Source organism: Felis catus, chromosome A1 (genome assembly GCF_018350175.1).
Source record: "Felis catus isolate Fca126 chromosome A1, F.catus_Fca126_mat1.0, whole genome shotgun sequence".
In the NCBI taxonomy this organism is placed as follows: Eukaryota; Metazoa; Chordata; class Mammalia; order Carnivora; family Felidae; genus Felis; species Felis catus.
Genome location: NC_058368.1, coordinates 152,372,908 through 152,391,867, shown reverse-complemented (window position 1 = coordinate 152,391,867; position 18,960 = coordinate 152,372,908). Strand labels below are relative to the sequence as shown.

General features: G+C 37.7%; 1 long non-coding RNA gene across 2 annotated transcripts in view; it reads left to right on the top strand.

Annotated features, from left to right (window-relative positions):
* LOC109502228 overlaps positions 1 to 18,960 on the top strand; it is a 221,826-nt gene that overhangs the window by 89,333 nt on the left and 113,533 nt on the right. For both annotated transcript variants that reach the window (XR_006583073.1, XR_006583074.1), the window contains exon 2: positions 8,390 to 8,509. This is a non-coding gene — a long non-coding RNA (uncharacterized LOC109502228). The remainder of the gene's footprint in view (positions 1 to 8,389; positions 8,510 to 18,960) is intronic.

Here is an 18,960-nt window from a genome sequence, read left to right as displayed (position 1 = left end):
CTTTTGTTGCAATTCAGAAATTGCATAGCATTCAAGGACTGTGAAAGATAGGAGGTCTATTTTATTTAAACCTGAAGAAGAAATGTGAAAGGAAGCATCTAGCATGGAAAAGAATTTGGGATTAGGAGTATGTTACTGGAAGGTCTAGGTGAAATGATGGTGAACATAACATGTGGCTGAGGCATGTAATAAGCCCAGTAACAGCATGGGTGCACCAGTAATCGTGACAAACCTATGTTAATTTTTCTGTGATTGGCTGGCTTGTCTGAAAAATGGGGACGATGGTAGGAAATATAAGGCAAAAACACAGCAAAATTTGCGTGGAAACTATAGTTGCAAATTATTTTGAAATGAAAAGTTAATTTTCTGTAGGAGTTTAAGCAATATATCAAAGTGGATTTTAATGTCGTAACTTACTAGAGAACTCCAGAAATAGGGATGTTATCTTTTGGGGGAGGATCCTTAATGTTCAGAAAAATGCAGTATTCATAATATGAATTGGAATAAAATCTATTCCATGATTTCAGAAATTTTCTAGAAACTGATAAAAGATAATTTTGAAAATCTTCTGAAAAAAGAGGTAATTGTACTCCAATAAAAAAAGCAGAGAGAACACAGAAACATCAAGGCTTATATATATAATTAAAATCTTTTCCTATCATTAGTCACTTTCATTTTCCAAACTGACGCTATTTTAAAATCAATATATAGATGTGTATATTGGGTTTTGGTGATTAACTTCATTACAGTTATTCTCCAAACCAGGAAAAAAAGGCAATGATGTTACAACTAACTGTGAGTCCAGAGTGCTGAACAGGTTTGTTGAATTCTGTGCATTAGGCTCAGGAACCGGCAAATGCCTGGGTGAAATTCTTGAAGATGCTCCCGTTCTTCTGAGCTGGTTCTTCAAGCACAGGCAATTTCAGGTTTCCTTATCCAGGAGCTCTTTCTGATTCTTGTGACCTAAATTTGCTAATACATTATATGGGCAATGATAAGTTGCACTTTGATGCATTAGGTCTGTAAATGCTATTTTATTTTAGAGGCTGAAAAGAGGGTAAACTTCTGTTTGCCTAAATATTGATAGCTAGTGGGGGAAGGCAACGGAGATAAGGCCATCTTGCCTATATTTGGCCTCTATGTAGATTCTGTAATGATTTAAGAAAACTGCAGCTCAGAGTTCATTTTATACTCACAAAATAGACAAGTGATCATGGCAAGACAGAATGAAAAAGAGTAGCTTAGAAATATAGAAATAGAGCTGTCTTTAGAATAACCTGATAGATACACTATGAAATGCTTAGGGTATAAGTGAGGGTTTGGGGAGGGGGGAGAGAGAGAGGGAGACAGAAAGAGAGAGATGCAGACAGAGAGTGAGAGAGGGAGAACCTTGAGACTTTAAGGCTTTGATTGGCTCTTTTACAGTGTGTATGGTTTAATATTGCTTTTTACCTTGAGATTTACATGGGTTGAATTGGGATAGCGATTCACCTCAGTGGCAATAATCTTTTCAGTGTTTAGTGTCCCTAAATGCCTTAATCTGGCTTTGGGTACCTTGGTTTTTTGTTTTGTTTTGTTTTGTTTTCCTGTGCCCTTCCAAATTTTTAACACTGTAGGTATTACCCCTGTCTTCTTTCAGAGAGATGACAGAAAAGTAATGTGATATTGAGTGTGATTTGTGTATCATGATCAGAGACGTTATTAGAAATAAGAATACAGCAGTTTACAGAAAACTGGTTTAGGGAACAGTAGTTCTTAAGATCTGAAGATGTGGCCATTGGGCCAGCAATAACAGTATTACTTGGAGGTAGCCAGAAATGAGAATCTCTTCCCCCAATACTGAATCAGAAACTTTGGGAACAGGCCCAGCAATCTGTTTTAACAAGTCCTCCAGGTGATTCTTTGGTGTGCTAAAGTTTGAGAAGGAATGTCTGGAGACCAGAGCTCTTTTCTCAGTTCTACCACTTTCTAGCTGTTAGACCTTGGTAAATTTGCTGAGCTTTTCAGTCTCTCCTCCTTGTGTGTGTAAAATGAGAGATGGTCAACAATGGCCCTTCCGGTTGTGATGTTCTGCGAGTGTGGGATTCTAAGTACTTGGTGAAAGGGAATGCGGTAAGGATAAACAATGCCAAGACGTCCAGCTACAGAGATAAATCTGATATTGCTCAGTTACATGCTCCTTCCACATGTTTAATGTACAGCGATCCCTCTCAATCTTCATTAGCTCTGTATCTTTCATGTAGCAGTTACTGTTAAATAAAATGAGCCTGCTAAATAACTCAAGACCAATTCAATTCCAAGTAAGTAGGATAGATTACAGTGATGTTATTTTTAATTGTTGAAGATGACACAAAGCATCAATGATATTATTAAATGTAATTTAGAAGTACACAGCTTTTAGTGGAATGGCTTTCACCAAATTCACTGTAAATCGAGTGCGCAGAGAGTACATAATTAAGTCTAGAAGCAATAATAGGGTGACATAGCCCCCTTTTTACCTGATATAATGTATTCAAAGTTTAGAAAGTGATAAACATACTTTTTAAGAAGGACCTGCTAAAGCACACTTTGGATAGCCCAGTGGAGATTAGTTAGTTCAAATGGCCAAAGGATACATCTTTTACTTGTAGATTTTCTATTCTCCTAACAGCAATTTTCAAATGGTAGCCTGCTTTTCAATTTTTGCAGAGGTATGATACATGATTTGGAAAGCTATAGCTTATTCTGAAAAATGCTAAATGTATCTCTTTAAAAGTATCAGCTATGAACTTGAGTATTTGTGTAATATAAACCGGGATTCAGGTCTGCTCTAAGAAACTATGAATTCTGGATACTGAGAAGTGCAGGTGTGACATTTCATTTGGTATATTTGGGTTACATCAATACTGCAGAGAAAGTTAACCTCCTTCTTCATTCCATTTTTGTAATGATCTGAGTCACTATATTTTTAAAAGGCACAACAGCGATAAATTTGTTTTGAGTAACTTGAAATAATTGGGCAGAAGATTTGTTATGTTAAAAAGACAGATTAGCCCACCAGACACAAGTGGCAAAGGTATGATCTGGCTTTTCTTGTCTGTGTCTGTTCATAATCTCATTCAACCAAGTTGAGTACAAGATATACTTAGTAGCTTTGTTGAAAAGGCTCTGTCTATGTATATCCATGCTATTTTCTTTATACAATTGAATGCTTAGTAATTGTAAGCTTGTTTATGGTATTACAGAAATAATATGACAATAACAATTAAAAAAATTTTTTTGCCTATATTCTAGCTATACGTAAACCAGGCAGTTATTTTAAAAAAGATGCTTGTAAATGAGATCTGGGAGTCGCTGCATAGAAAATTATGTAAGACCAATTTCAATTGAGGGTGACTTCTGCATTTTGTAGAAAGTTATCATATACTCTCCTTTACAATAAATGATACCAAATTATTTTCTTTTGGCTTTGGGTGGACACTGAAATTCTTTGCATCAAAACCTGTTGTTAAAGATACAAAAAGAAGACAATAAATGGTGGTATATTCTTTTAGAGTGGCAATGTCATTTGTCCAGAAGGGGGAGCTCTCAGTCCGCATGCAGCAGAGCAAAGCAGACAGTCTAGTATCTTATCTGCTGCTTGGAAATTGTCTGACAGGAAAATATCAACACAAACCATGCGATTTGCCGCTGGAGCACGCTGGACCTCATCTGCTTAAAAAGATGCACGGATATAGTCATCACAGTTCATAATTTAATAAACTGCTAAAAAAACCACACATTTTCATTTTAGCGACTTTGGTCTCACAACTAAATTCACATTGCTACAAAGACATTTGAATTTTGCACTAATATGTCATGAGCACTGCACCCATTGCAAATTAATGAGTCTCTGAATAGCACTGTGCATTTGTCATTTGAATTTATGCTAATGCAATGAGGTCTCCTGGTGATGCTGATAGTCCATAGCAGCTGCTCGAACCACAGAATGTACCGGCACTTTTCTTCTACTTTCTATTGCTACCTCTTTTCTTGGCTTTTCTGGCCTGTCACTTAGGCGACAATTCTGGAGCTGGTTATTGATAGGGCTGCTAATTATCTTTGACTTTACACTATTGGCCTGACCCCCAACACTGAGCAGAAGTAATGGATCAGTGTTGAGAGAATTATGTACATCATATGGTGACAGCCTCAGACCAGGAGGTCAGAAGGAGTTCATGGAGAACCAGTGGTATTTACAAAGGATGTTGGTATGGAAATTGGTAATATTTTTCAGTGATATTGTGTAATTTATATCGATAGGTCAATCTAAGAAAGTGACGGTAACCTTTGTGATCATAATGAACAGCGTATGTGTGTGTGTGCAAAAAGAGAGGGTGGTCCTTTTTTTAATCTATTCTACTGCAATCTAAGAAAATGGTCATGGCACTACTTCTGGGTAATCAGGGCATTTGAGTCTTTGTTATGGTTATACACATTACTTATTGGTCAAAGAGATGTGTTGGCACATTTGGATCTAGTGGAGGGATTGTTGGCATATTGTGTGTAGGAGGGAGATGCACAAATAACCATTTTCATGGGACACAAATCAATGACAAAAGTTTCTCACTGTTATCTTCCTTCCCCAAGTCTTAATTATGAAATTAAAATTTTTTCTTAGACTATTGTTTCCATTTGACCTGCTTCTGGAACGAAAAATGAAAGTATGTAGAATTTATTCTAATAGATTCAGGAAATTAGATTTGGTGTTTAGTAATGTCATGGAAAAATTAAGCAGAAAATTAAAAGCTAAAACCAGAAGTATCCATTAGATTATGTATCTTTTGAAAATCCTTACTGAATTTAAGAAATGTTCTTTTTTCCTTCCCCGGGGCCAAAGAAAAGCATGCAGACTTTTTCTTTCAAATAAAAAAAAAAAAACATTTTCTTTACAAGGGACAAACAAATGCACACTCTGGTTAAAATGTGGCATTGTTAGCTTTCATTTCCTCCATTGTAAGAGGCTGAGATAAGTAAGACTCGATTCCGGAATTATCTCCAGGGGAAAAAAACATTCCAAGGCAGATACGTATAATTATTTGTTCAGTGATGTCAGAAAGTACGTAGTATAGAAGTAAAAGTGACCGATCAATCTCAAATAGTGCCCAAGAGCAATAAGGCTGTTTTTCTTGTCAAACTCATAAAAGGAAGAGGATTTTTATCCTGATTCCACAGGCCACTAAGCTGCTCAGGGCACAAGCCCCAGGAGATACTAACACTTCTATTTCTCTCTACCTGTGGGTACCAACCTAAGGTTTAAAAGGCCACTCTAGAGAAAGAAACTTGACTGAGAAGGCAGCACATAGATTCTTACTACAGCGCCTCTGTTTTCCATCAAGGCAGGGAGACGTTTTTCACTCTTCTTGGAAAAACTTTGAAATGTAAACTGTTTCGATTGATGGCTCCTTCTGGCCTTGGCAACTCTTTTTGGTAGCTGGTGCTCTTTCTGTAATACTTGTTAAAAACGTCTCCGAAGCAAAGATGTTGTTTTTTATGTGATTTTTTTTTTTAAGTCAGCACATGTGTGAGTACAGACAGGCTCTCATCTTGCACGGCGGAGACTGGCAGGTGAACACCTTCTCCTGTTGCCCTTATTCATTTGCAATACTTTATAAGATTAGTCTCTTTGAAAGCTGTTTTCAGTCTAAACTGTCAATCGTCTTCGAACGTGGTCCCTCTCACTGGGAATGACTCCTTGGAACTCAAGAGAATGTTGTGGCCTGAAAGTCCCTTCCGTAGCCCAGAGATGTCTCTGTGAGCCTCTGTTATCTTGCTCCTAACCCTTCTACAAGACAGCCTGGGGGCAGCTTTCCAAAACAGGACACACATCTAGGGTATCATATGTTTCAGAGCTTTAAACTACAGACATTATTTCCACCTCCATCCACATAATTGTTACTGTTTTATCTAGTGTTGGAAATTTCATTTTTGGTCAACCATCTATGAAATGATTATGCATATGGGCTTTCTTAGATTCTTATAACATTCTTAAACTATATCCATGTGGAAAGAATTTAGGTGGTGACATAGATCAATCTGCTTAAACCAATTGATTTAGAAAGTGAAATTGTCAAACTGCATAAAGCAGTATGAAAAATGACCATTTTAATCAAAACATTGACTGCTTGTATTGATCTGTTGGACTTATAATGGCTAAATTATTTCTTTTCTTTTCTTTTTTCTTTTTTTTCTTTCTTTTTTTTTTTGAGAGACAGAGAGAGAAAGAGCGAGCACTCGTGAATGGGAGTGGGGGTATGAGGGTGGGGTGGGGGAAGGGGCAGAGGTTGAGAGGGAGAATCCCAAGCAGTCTCCATGCTCAGTGTGGAGCCCATGCGGAGGCTCAATCCCACGATCCTGAGTTGAAATCAAGAGGCAGACACTCAACCGACTGAGCCACCCAGGTGCCCCATTATTTCTTTATCCTGTGCTATATCAAGTCAAGTTCGTGAATTACATATTCTTATTTGTTGGGGACTTATTTTTCTTTGTCTGATCGTATTGTATGCATTATACTATTCTCTGTTTTGCAGCTGTTGCTTTCCTTTGGATGTATCACAAAGAGGAAAGCCCTGTGACCTCTTTCTGAGTGAAGCGACCCTCTTCTCCAGTGTCTTGTGCTCTGAGTTCTCTCATTGCCAGACACTTTCTCCACCAATAGCACATTCTGAGGCAGGCTGCAAATCAATATATTTTTGACTTGTGAGTGTTAAGGCAGGCACTGATTGTGTATAATCGTAAGGGCAGGAGGCCATGCTGGCTGTAGTCCTCTTCAGGTGGCTGCTCAGGGGTTCAGAGATGCTTCTTTCCTTCCATTCTCTCATATATTTGTACACACATTACACACACACACATTCACACACACACACACACATACTTGTTACCTGCTACGCAGGCACACACACGAGGTTAGATTGGGATTATCATACTCTGCTATTTTTAGCTTTTCTAATTACAGGTAAAAAAGAAATACTTGTGTAAAGTTATCAAAAATATTTCTTAAACATATTTTTTAATTATTTGATGAAATATAGGTAATGTTAATATGTCTTAAATCAATAGGAAACATTTCATTTCCTTCTTATGACACTAAAATTTTAAGTAATGATTGATTCCATTTCATTTTAGTGTTGAAGCACATGTGTGCTTGGTCCATTATGATTCCTAAGCAGTATGTATAAGCCCTATGCCAAGGTCCTTGCCTTCAAGAGGTTTTAATCTGGTATGGACACAAGATTAAAAATGACATAATGTAAATAAATATAAAAGGTATAATCAATATAAAGTTCTTTTGTATTAAAGTGATGTGTATTAGGGAATACTTTTCAGAACCATGTTCTTGATTCCTTACATATAATTCTTATATTCTTTGTTTTTCAGAATATGTGAAAAAATACAAATCAGTAACTAAATGACATAATGGTTTTGCAAAATCAGTGCTTGGCTTGCTTCTCTTTCCCTCGTCTCCTCTTTTTTTTTTTCTTGGTCCCATTAGGGACCTCAGAGCTACACTGTGACCTCATTTCCCTTGCCATGAGGGGGGATATTTAAGCCAAGGAGAAACCAAACAAGAATGAGACCTCTCTGTAGAGCCAAGTGGAAGTTCTGGTATCATTGGCCTTTTTGAAAAAGGATTCGGTTTTCAATAAATTCCTGCCCTTTCAAAGCTTTCTTTCTTTATTATAATGGGTTACATTTACTAAAGAGAATTATGGCAGTTTACTCCCAGGTAGGCCTTAATGTTCTCATTTCTAAAGTAAGATAAATTTGTAAAATTTATAAACGATTAGATGATATCTAACAAACCTTCTAAAGAAAAAAAATTCTCTTTTCTATGCTTCCAAATGATAGTATCACAAAGTTCCAATTTTGGGTACTTTGGCTCCTGGAGATTAATGCATAGCAAACAAAAGAAAACAGAACAAAAACCTAAAAAACCTAAAAATATTTAAATCAAAGTATGTTTTGAGTTTAATTAAAAGGTAGTGGAAAGAAAAAAATATCAGTTCATCCTAGTAAGATTTTTATTTTAAGAATTGAAGATATTTGTAGGAAGAAGACAATTATATATGTGTGTGTGTATCTATCTATCTATCTATCTAGAGAGAGATGGAGTAGGGTAGGGGAGAGAAAGTGAAAAATTAAACAAATTATTATTACTGTGGTGAGAACACTTAACATGAGATCTGCCTACTTGACACATTCTTAATTGTACTATACAATATCATTAACCACAGGCATTATGTTGTATAGCAGATCTCTAGAACTTATTCATCTTTGTGAGCGAAACTACATGCCAGTTGAACAACTCCCCACTTCTCCCTCCCTGAGGTCTCTGGTAATCACCATTCTACTCTCTGCTTTTATTATTCAGCTTAAAAAAAAGAAGGAAATCCTGTATATGTGACACCATGGACGAAATTGGAGGACATTATGCTAACTGAAAAAGGCCAGTCACAGAAAGACAACTACTGTATGCTTCTGCTTATATGAGGTACGTGAAATAGACTCTAGAAGCAAAGAGTGGGCAATGTTGTAGGGAGTGGAGGAGAATGGAAGTAGAAAGGGACGTCACATATAAATCACTTCTCTCAAGAGCGTCACTGAATCTCTGGTATCACCTTCCAAGTTCTTCAGCTTGGCTTTCTTTTACTAAATAACTCGGCTTTTCTGCTTCTTTCTGCTCCAGACACTGGAATATAAAAGTATAAAGACTCTTGAACCCTCAAGGTATAAAACAAGTATGCATCATTCCAGTTATGTGTACTATGTGGAGGGGGAGGGGAAGGGCAAAGATACTTAAAAACTTGTAAGTGCACTGATAAGAGAAAAATTATTGAAGTGAGGAAATTTGAGACTACCATCTAGCATTTATTTAAGGTCACGTGAGAGAGCTTTTAAAATCATAAACGAGAAAGGGAAATTAAAATGCTAAGAATATTACTTGAACAATGTCTGCATAATATAATGATAGGGCATTTGTGGGGCCTGGTCCAATTTATGCAAGGACATTAGAGTACATTTTCACACTCTTTTTTAAAACTTGGGAACACCGTGGTCGTGTGAACTAAGGCCCTGCAAAGGGAGGCAGCTGATCCTGAAAATATGATCCATGGCCCTTAATTTTTGGTTAGATGACTAACAAACTTTAGATTCACAAGCTTGCAAAGCCTGTGTCATATCCCTTGGCCTCTTTGTGTTTCCTGGAGGGCCTGACTTTAGGGTATGGCCTCTGCAGGGCAGGCATGTAGGAAGTGCTTGCCAAGTGATTTATTTTGCTAAAATATGATAATCGGCTTAGTAGGACTTGGTAGCTTAAAAAATCATAAACGGTATGGGAAAGATGTCTACATTTCTAAATCTTTCAAAAAAAGCCTTCAGAAATTTTATCTGGCACTATGAAAATAGACTCCACAGAAGATTCTTTCCCTTCCTCCTCCCACTCCCCAATTTAAATCAACTAATTAAGAAAGACTGTAACTAGAAGGGAATGATTAACTCATTAACTTAATCATTGTCATACTTGTGAATATGGACTTGTACCAGAGTTAAGAGGTTAATGAATTCAAATATATTGTCAAAACTGCCTATGGTTTTCAAAGAGGAGGATTTTATGCTCTGTAGTTTATATGCTTAGAAGTTAGGACTTGGCTGTGATAAAGTTTGACATCAAAACAGGTTACTAAAATTGTGCAGAAAACGGTGAGTAGGAAAAACAAGAATTTCTCTTTATCACCATTGCCAACGTCACTGCTACCTTCAACGCCACTGCCACAAATTCTACCATTATTTTCACATGCATTTTTCTTTTTTCACCTGGGTAGCAGGGAATTGACCTGTTTGGGCATAAGGCTGCCCATACATAGTGATGTTTGAGCATATATCCTTACTATTAATGTTTTATAGCAATGGGTCGATGGATTAATAGCTAATGAGCCATTACCTACCCTGTTATCCATCCAATATAGCAGGCACTGAGCTAGGTACAGTGCGTGGATCCGGTGTTCAACAGAACAGACACTGCTCTTGCCCTGGCAGCCCTTACCCCTGGGGAGTTGCATTGAATATATGATACAAATAATTGTCTCATCATAAATTGTGATTAGTATTCACTAAAGCACGAGAGAAGACTAGAGATTATTGCCTCGTGATGGGACTCGATTTAGATTAGGAAGCTTCTCTATAGAAGCAGCAATTATGTTGGAACCTGCAGAATGAGGAGAAGTGACCCGGTGGAAGGTTGGGAGAGAGAGAAAACAGCACGTGCAGGAGAAGACCATACCAAGACTTTGCTGACATGGGATTTAGGATTTTATTTTAAGAGAAATAGAAAACCACTGAAAAATCTTAAGAAGGATTGACATGATCAGAATTTTATTTAAAGAAAATCACTGTGGCTATTTGTGTAAAATGTGCTGGAGGAGAGAACATAGTAGAAAAATGAGAACAGTGGTCTAGCTAAGGGAGGATGGTGTCTCAGATAAGAAGGCGGAGATGGAGAAAGGGACATTGATTCAAGATGTAATTTGAGTTGATGGTTAGATTATGAATATTGAATGGATATTGAATTGATAGGTAGAATTGATAGATCAGATGCCTGTTGAACAATGTGTAGTAGGGAAGGGTTTGCGAGAATATCTCACTTGTCAGAGATTTCCTACCCCACTAACCATCCACACAATTGTATGGTAATTCCATCCTTAGAAGAGAAACACTGTGCAGCGCAGTCATATAGCACAACTCCAGGGGAACCTTCACAATGTTTCCATATGTTTGGTGTCCCCTGGAATTGTGCATTGGAATGGCCCTGGGGCTATGGAATATTGATTGTGCTTTGTTGTCTGTAAGGATTATAAAATAGGGTGTTGTTTGCACTGAGGGCCCCCATGTATGGTTATGTTTTCCTGAGGATCTGGCTGGGGACTGGAAAATGTATCCTGTCATGGGACTGTGTCTTTCCCTAGGAAGCAGGCACTTTTTTCTAGTTGGTCTATCCCAACTAGGAGAACATTTAATAATTCACTGTTCAGAGTGTTGTTCTTGTATAATTTGTACATCCTAAAGAGTGATCTTTTTCTAATTATGTACTAGTTGTAGCCCTGTTTCCATTACTCAGATATACGTGTGCCACAAATTCACCTCTTCAAACCATACAAGATGTTGGTAGACAGGGCATTAACACAAACATTTATAAGTTGGAGATTAAATAGACATCAGAGGAAAATTATCCATAGTAGTAAGAAGTTTGTCAAGGTAGGAGATTTGGAATCCAAAGCTTCCAGTTACCATTTTCAAATCCCAGTTACGTTCACTTGAATAAGTAAAATCTTTAAGCAAGCCACCCCTACATCATCATGGTCTGCTTTCACCTTGGAATTCTAGGTCCAGTGTCACTAGTGTTCCATCCCATGTTCACAGCTGCAGATCACTGATATCACCTATAACAGATTCCTTCCTTGGCTAATAGGAAATAAGCCAACAGAGAGAAACTCAGTATCTGTCCTTCTCCCTCTCTTTCCCTATGTTCTCCAAGTCTAAAGGGAGAGAAAATTTAGACTTCCAAAGGCTGTTTTTTTTCTACTCTTTTGATTTCTGAGTTTGATAGGCCTCTGAGTCAAAAGCTAAGGAATCTTGATTCGATCTTTTACATTTAAATTTAAAGTAATCCAAATCTCCAGCTTTAGGTCTCAACAATCTAAAGCAGAATAGAACATCTATTTTACCCATAGTTGTTCTATCACTTTCTTCACTATTGCAGCGAATTCACCACCATCAACCTGTTTGACTAACATGGACGTTAACATGACTAACATTGACTAAATGACTAACATTTCAGAACATGGACATTTTATAGTTCTTTTGTTCTCCTTTCCCTTCTCACCCTCATCTGGTCCCTAAAGCCTATTTCTTGAATCTGTCTTCTTTCCTCCATATCCATCGACCAAGTAAAGCAGTTAGAATGAGTTTTCTCAAATGCATATTTGATCACTTCATTCCTTTGCTTAAAATTCTCCAGTGACTTTTTATTATCTTCAAATAAAATTTATTGGCAAATCCGACAAAGTCTTTAATAAACAACTGGTGTCTCCCAGCTACCTGTTTGTCTGTTTTCATCCCCTGCCATTCCCATTTAAGTTAGAGTGAAATGTAGATTTTGACATACACCTGGTCTTTCATAAGGCTGTGACTTTTCATATTCTTTCTTTTTCCTGGCTCCCCCCTTTATTTTCAGTGTTACAAATCATTCCATAAGTCTCAGATCAAAAACTATCTCTGATAAGCACTGAAACAGCCCCTGCACCTGACTCAGGCACCCCCTTCCTAGGTGGAATTAAAGGCTTCCCTTGCATTCTGTGCTTGGCTCTACCATGTGATTTCATTGTGTTGTCTCTGTTGGTTCATTTTTTGGTGTAGCTCTGGTGTATTGAAGAGTGGCTAGGAAGGTGGTCTTTTGGAGTTACACAGACCTAATCATATGTGTGACCAGGCAAGTTTGGGTTTCTAAATCTATTTTGATGGATTATTGATTTAAAAAGATAATGAAAGTAAAATGCATAACTGTACCTGGTGCACACTACGTGTATGATAAGTATTGTTTGTTGCTATTGGTATCAGTCGGAGTAGTATCTTTTATCCCTAGTTTCTAACATGATGTATATCACTTAACAGATACTTAGGACATTTTGGTTGAATATGTGATTAATGTTATTAACATACCTGATTAGATAAGATTATCTTTAGAACAATTTTTTAAATCTATGGATATTATTCATAATAACCAATATGACTAAGTCTTGGTTATATATACCACTAAAGGAGATTAATCGTGTGAGCAGCTCTCTAAATGTTTCTTTTATTGAAATTTGTAATATGCTTTGACATTATTGCTTGAATATTAAGTACAAATATTTGGTCATGGAAAAGAATTTGAACAAAGCAATGAAGACAAACCATAGGCAGGCCTGCAAGTATGCAGAGACTCGTGCTCTGATTGACAGTCAAATTTGGCGTCTAGGCTCTGAGGGTCGGAAGGGACCTTAGAGACCATAGAACCCAACTTTCGACATAACGAATGTTTCTCTTCGTGCCCTATCCCATAGGTCATTATCTAGTATCTTTCTGACCCTTTCCAGTTTCCAACACCTTTAGCTTATGAGACTTCAAATAACTCTAGGGAATGTTTTAACTTTTTTGAGCAAAATCCTATTTTCCTGTTAACTTCCATCTATTTGTCTTAATTGTTCCCTGTGAATGTATTCTGAGTATTGATTTTACTTGATGAAAAGCCAAAACAGTACTTTATATCAAAGATGGTTATTTTATAGAGTACACTAGCACATTTCTACTAGAAATTCTGGGGTTTCTAAGGTAAAAATCAAGACTTCTGTGATGAGAGAAAACTTAAATTATTCTAAAAGTTTTAATCATACTTCCTCTTTGGGAGAGACTTTTTTTTTGTCTCTTTGCAAAGAAAATAATTGGGCCATTTGAGTGTGAAAAGATAGGTCTCAGGATGTGGTCTGGAAGGTGAGGACTCACTGGCTCTGCTTGAAAAATATGTTTTTTTCAAGGGCTTCCCAAGAGGGAGATGGTAATGGGCAGGGGACAGGGGAGAAACCAGTATCTATAAAGCAAAAAAGAAGAGGGTGAAAATATAGCCTGTGGAAAAAATATTGGTGTGGTATGTTTGGCACAAGCACTTAAGGAGTAGGGGTGTCTACAATACATTTTTATTTTTTTTGGTTTGCACGATGCTTCCATGTATATTACCTTCTATCTTCAGACACATTCTACTTACCCTGTAGTTAAAAATCTATGATTCACACTCTGCCTTTTTATTCACTAGTGCCTTTCATTTGGTACTCAGGGAAGAATTGATGGAAAAATGGGCTGTATTTCATGATTAGGTGAACAGAAGAATAATAACAAAGCAGAGAACCTTGAGGATATTTGGGGGGTGGGTGGGCCTGAGACTAGATTTTCTTTGTTTCTTTCTTTTTTATAAATGTTTATTTATTTTGAGAGAGAGAGAGAGAGAGAGAGAGAGAGAGAGAGAGAGAGAGAGAATGAGCAGGGAGGGGCAGAGAGAGAGGGAGACAGAGAATTCCAAGCAGACTACACACTGTCAGTGCAAAGCCCAACACAGAGCTCGAACTCATGAATTGTGAGATCATGACCTGATCTGAAATCAAGAGTTGGATGCTTAACCAACTGAGCAACCTGGGCTCCCAAAGACTGGATTTTGTATTCATCATATTGTGATATAAGGCTAATTAAAAAAAAAAATTAATGCAGGGGAGATTGAATACAGTTGGAAGAGTTGAAGACACTCAGACTATTAACATAGGGTATCACTTAAAAAATTGATATCTCATGGTTGGAGTGGGCTACTGTGGATGTGTCTGGTTATGTTGGGATGTGAAGTGATGGGATTATCTGACTCTCCTTTGCTGTTAATATTTTCTGTGTTATCTGAGTAGAAGCACTGCCTAAATTCTGTTAGCATACCTCTTGAAAAGTGGATGGTCATTTCCCTATTTTGGATTTCTATATATTTAAATGATACAAAAGCATATTATTTGAGGTAAGATCTAAGTATTTTACTTTCTACTCATGGACTCACCTCTTACATAGTTGTAAATCATTTGCTCAAAGTGTGATCTTCCTTGGTTGGTGGTTCTAACTAAAGAAGTCCTATGGTGTAGGGTGAATACACTAAACTTGGAGTTGGAAGATCCTGTCTTGCATGTTAACCCTGCCGATCACAACTAAATGAATGCTTGGAATGTCACATATTCTGAGTCTGAATTTCCTTATCTATATAATTCAAATAAAAAATGACTTTTCTGTCTCCCTTATAGAATTGTGGTGCTTGTCAAATGCCACGATATGAAAAGATCTTATAAACCAAATACCTTATATAAATAGGAAGTGATGTCATTTAAAATGTTTAATAAATACCCTCTAAAGAAATGGCATGAGGCATAAGGGATAATTAAAGCACACTAGAGGTGCTTTTGAAATCTCTTCCGAAAAAAAAAATAACCAATTGGAAGAAATGGAGATAATATTTTTTTGCTTGTCAATGAAATCATTATTTTGTTTCTATAACTTTGTAACTATCTAGAATTGAGTGAACCGTCCAAATGATGAATTTTCTGTATGTTAATTCACATCTTCAATCAATGAAATTCTTCAGATAAATTGCATGTCTTTTAAAAAAGTTGGTAACTATGCGATACAATTTACTGCTTTAGCAAAGTAGCTACTCAGTGTAGCTACTTTTTTTTTTTCCTGTGGAAGGCAACTGATCATTAGTCAAAAAATAAATAAATAAATAAAACAAGAAGAAGGAAAAGCCCTAAACTTCCAAACTCAAGCAGTATAATCTATTTTCTAGTGAGGGGCATAAATATACATTTCACAAATCATACAAAAATACAATTTTATTTTTTTGATGTTTATTTATTTTGAGAGAGAGAGAGGGCATGAGTGTTGGAGAGGCTGAGAGAGGTGGAGAGAGAGAATTCCAAGCAGGCTCTCCGCTGTCAGTGCAGAGCTTGACACAGGGCTTGATCTTACAATTGGTGAGATCATGACCTGAGCTGAAATCAAGAGCTGGATGCTTAACTAATCGAGCCACCCACGTGCCTCAAAATACAATTTTATACCATGGCCAGTTAAGGAATGAGAGACACTGGGGGAAAGAGAAAAGGAAAGAGTCTGAAGACAGAATCTTTCATTCATTGCATTTTGAATTCGTATATTTCTTTGTTCTACCGCCTAAGCTCTAACTCTTCTTTCCAAAGGTTTGGAAAAGCATCTTTCTCCTACCCAATGGCTATTGAAATCCATGACTGTTGCCTGGTACCCAATATCTCTTTCTTGGCTGCTCTACTGGTTTTCCAACCCACGCCTCTGCCTCTCCTGGATACCCACCTTGATCTGAAGGCCAGGATCATCTCAGTGCCTGTGGTGGGAATGTGGGAACTAGCACATCTTTAAATCATCTCTCTTCTGGTGATTTAAGTCCTGTTGCTTTTTCAGTGTTCGTATTTCCTTCTCACAACCAATCTTAACTGCTGAAACTAACTGCTGGGGACATACCCGACTCTTTATGAGAATCTCAGGATGAAGTGTTAGACATGATGTAGGGGCCTCAACCATACAATTAGAATTCTATTTTGGACCTTTGCACAACTGGATGAACTTATCAGTCAAGGAAGGGATGTTGGGTAGGCAATTAATAAGGAAGGTTGCCAGGGGCTTAATGAAATGAGGTTCAAGACTGGTTTCAGTTTATTGTCTGGTTCCCCCTCACCAGTCTAATTAAAGCACAGATTTGAAAGCTAAGGGGAAGAATTGAACATTATCCTGATTAATTTTCATACTGGTAAGACCTTAAGCTGATTTCTTTTTTTTAAATTTTTTTTTCCAACGTTTATTTATTTTTGGGACAGAGAGAGACATAGCATGAACGGGGGAGGGGCAGAGAGAGAGGGAGACACAGAATCGGAAACAGGCTCCAGGCTCTGAGCCATCAGCCCAGAGCCTGACTCGGGGCTCGAACTCCCGGACCTCGAGATCGTGACCTGGCTGAAGTCGGACGCTTAACCGACTGCGCCACCCAGGCGCCCCATGATTTCTTACCTTCTCTGGGCCTTTTTGTTTAAAAAAAATTTTTTTTTACATTTATTTATTTTTGAAAGACAGAGAGAGACATAACACAAGTAGGGGGGTGGGCGCAGAGAGAGAAGGAGACATAGAATCTGAAGCAGGCTCCAGGCTCTGAGCTGTCAGTACAGAGCACAATGCAGGGCTCAAACCCACAAACTGTGAGATCATGACCCAAGCTGAAGTCAGACACTTAACCGACTGAGCCATCCAGGCTTTTTTGTTTTTTGGCATGCATAGAACAACTGCTTACATGGTGAGCCATTTTTCCCAAGAGACTGACGCTTCCACAAAACCCAGTGGATGACTTTTCACATCTTATAACCTGGTGTGAACTTATGATGCTGTCAAATTGGAGGTCTTACCGAGCTTCAGTTGGACCAAAACACTAGTGAATGCTGAGGGCCAGCACAGTGCCTACTTAGTGACTGTTGCTGACTGCCTCAGCCATGCTGCTGGTGTTGAAGTTAATTCCATTTGGAAACAAGTCAGATTTTGGGGGATGCTAGAATTTTATAGTGTGTGCTTATGTTTATATAATCAGCACATTTTCTAATTAAGTGAGAATTAGTTTGTTTTACTAAGTATAGTTAAAAACCTTTAAAAACCAAGTTGGACTGTAAAATATAACTTACACATTTATGCATAATAACAATATATTATATAGTGCTTACTATGTGTAAACATGATTTTCATTGCTTAGCCTGTATTAGTTCATTTAATCCTCACAACTCTGTGAAATTAAGTTTTTCTATTAACCTCAATTTACCTGCCAGGATATTAAGGCCAAAGAGGTTAAGTGATTTGCGTAAATTACACAAAAACTAATGGCTATACAAAACATCCCACCTTTTTTCTTGCATGACAAAAACATTCAACGGAATTCTATATGGACTCATGTTTACAGGGATTTGTGTAGGAAAAGGCAAAGAATCAGGAAATGGGTACCTGATTTAGAGATTTATTGAATTAAGATCTAGTGACCAGGAGGGAAGATTTGAAGACTCACATGGCAGTGTAGATGGTAGTATACAAAGTGTAAGAGTGCTGGAAAATTCAATATACAAGGAATATGTGTCTTGAAATTTTGTGGAGATAATCTATAGATGAAGTAGTGAGTACAGATGGACAATGAAATAATTCGAGGAAAAGCAAGAAAGGTTAATTCAGGGAACTTGTGTGGACAAAGTATAGTCCTGATGCGGATTCATGGTTGAGTTGTTCAAAGAAGGCTGTTTTGATATTCAATAGAAGAATTGGTTGATACTCTGAATGAGAAGATTGGGCTGCACTAATGACCAAAGAGATCCTGTCTTTCAGTTGGGTGGGAAAAGGGACAAACTGCTGAGAAATTCACCTAAGCTGTGAGACACATGGGTGGCAGTCAATAACTGTATGCGTTAAGAATGGCTATAGGGGCGCCTGGGTGGCTCAGTCGGTTGGGTGGCCGACTTCGGCCCAGGTCATGATCTCGCGGTCCTTGAGTTCGAGCCCCGTGTCGGGCTCTATGCTGACAGCTCAGAGCCTGGAGCCTGTTTCAGATTCTGTGTCTCCCTCTCTCTCTGACCCTCCCCCGTTCATGCTGGGGCGCCTGGGTGGCTCAGTTGGTTAAGCCTCCGACTTCGGCTCAGGTCATGATCTCACGGTCTGTGAGTTCGAGCCCCGCGTCGGGCTCTGTGCTGACAGCTCAGAGTCTGGAGCCCATTTCAGATTCTGTGTCTCCCTCTCTCTCTGCCCCTTCCCTGTTCATTCTCTGTCTCTCTCTGTCTCAAAGATTAATAAACATTTAAAAAAAATTAAAAAAAAAAGAATGGCTATAAACATTGTACATTTGAGTCATATCTCAATCCAAAGGAATTGTCTAAAAATGGGGTAATGATCAGTTGGATGCAAAGATAATACCTTCTTTTAAAATGCCAACATTTAAAAATGCTTCCAAGAATTTGATGGGCCATGGTGGACACATTTTTCCTTTAGAGCTTAGTCCTCTTTGAACCAAAGTTCTCTTTTTACAATATTTATTTGGCAATATCACCTATACTTTACTGAAATAAAATCCACAGATAATATAAAATCAATAACACTACACTATCAGAGGAATTCCAGATTCCTATATAGAATTCTGAAATTCCAGATTTCTATATAGAGGAAAATAAATGAAAATATTAATATTAAATTAGTATATATTTCCATATGTAAATGTTCTGGCAAAGTGACCCTGAAAGACATAATGAAGCAGGCAGGTGTATGCTCCTATTTGAGGAATTGCTG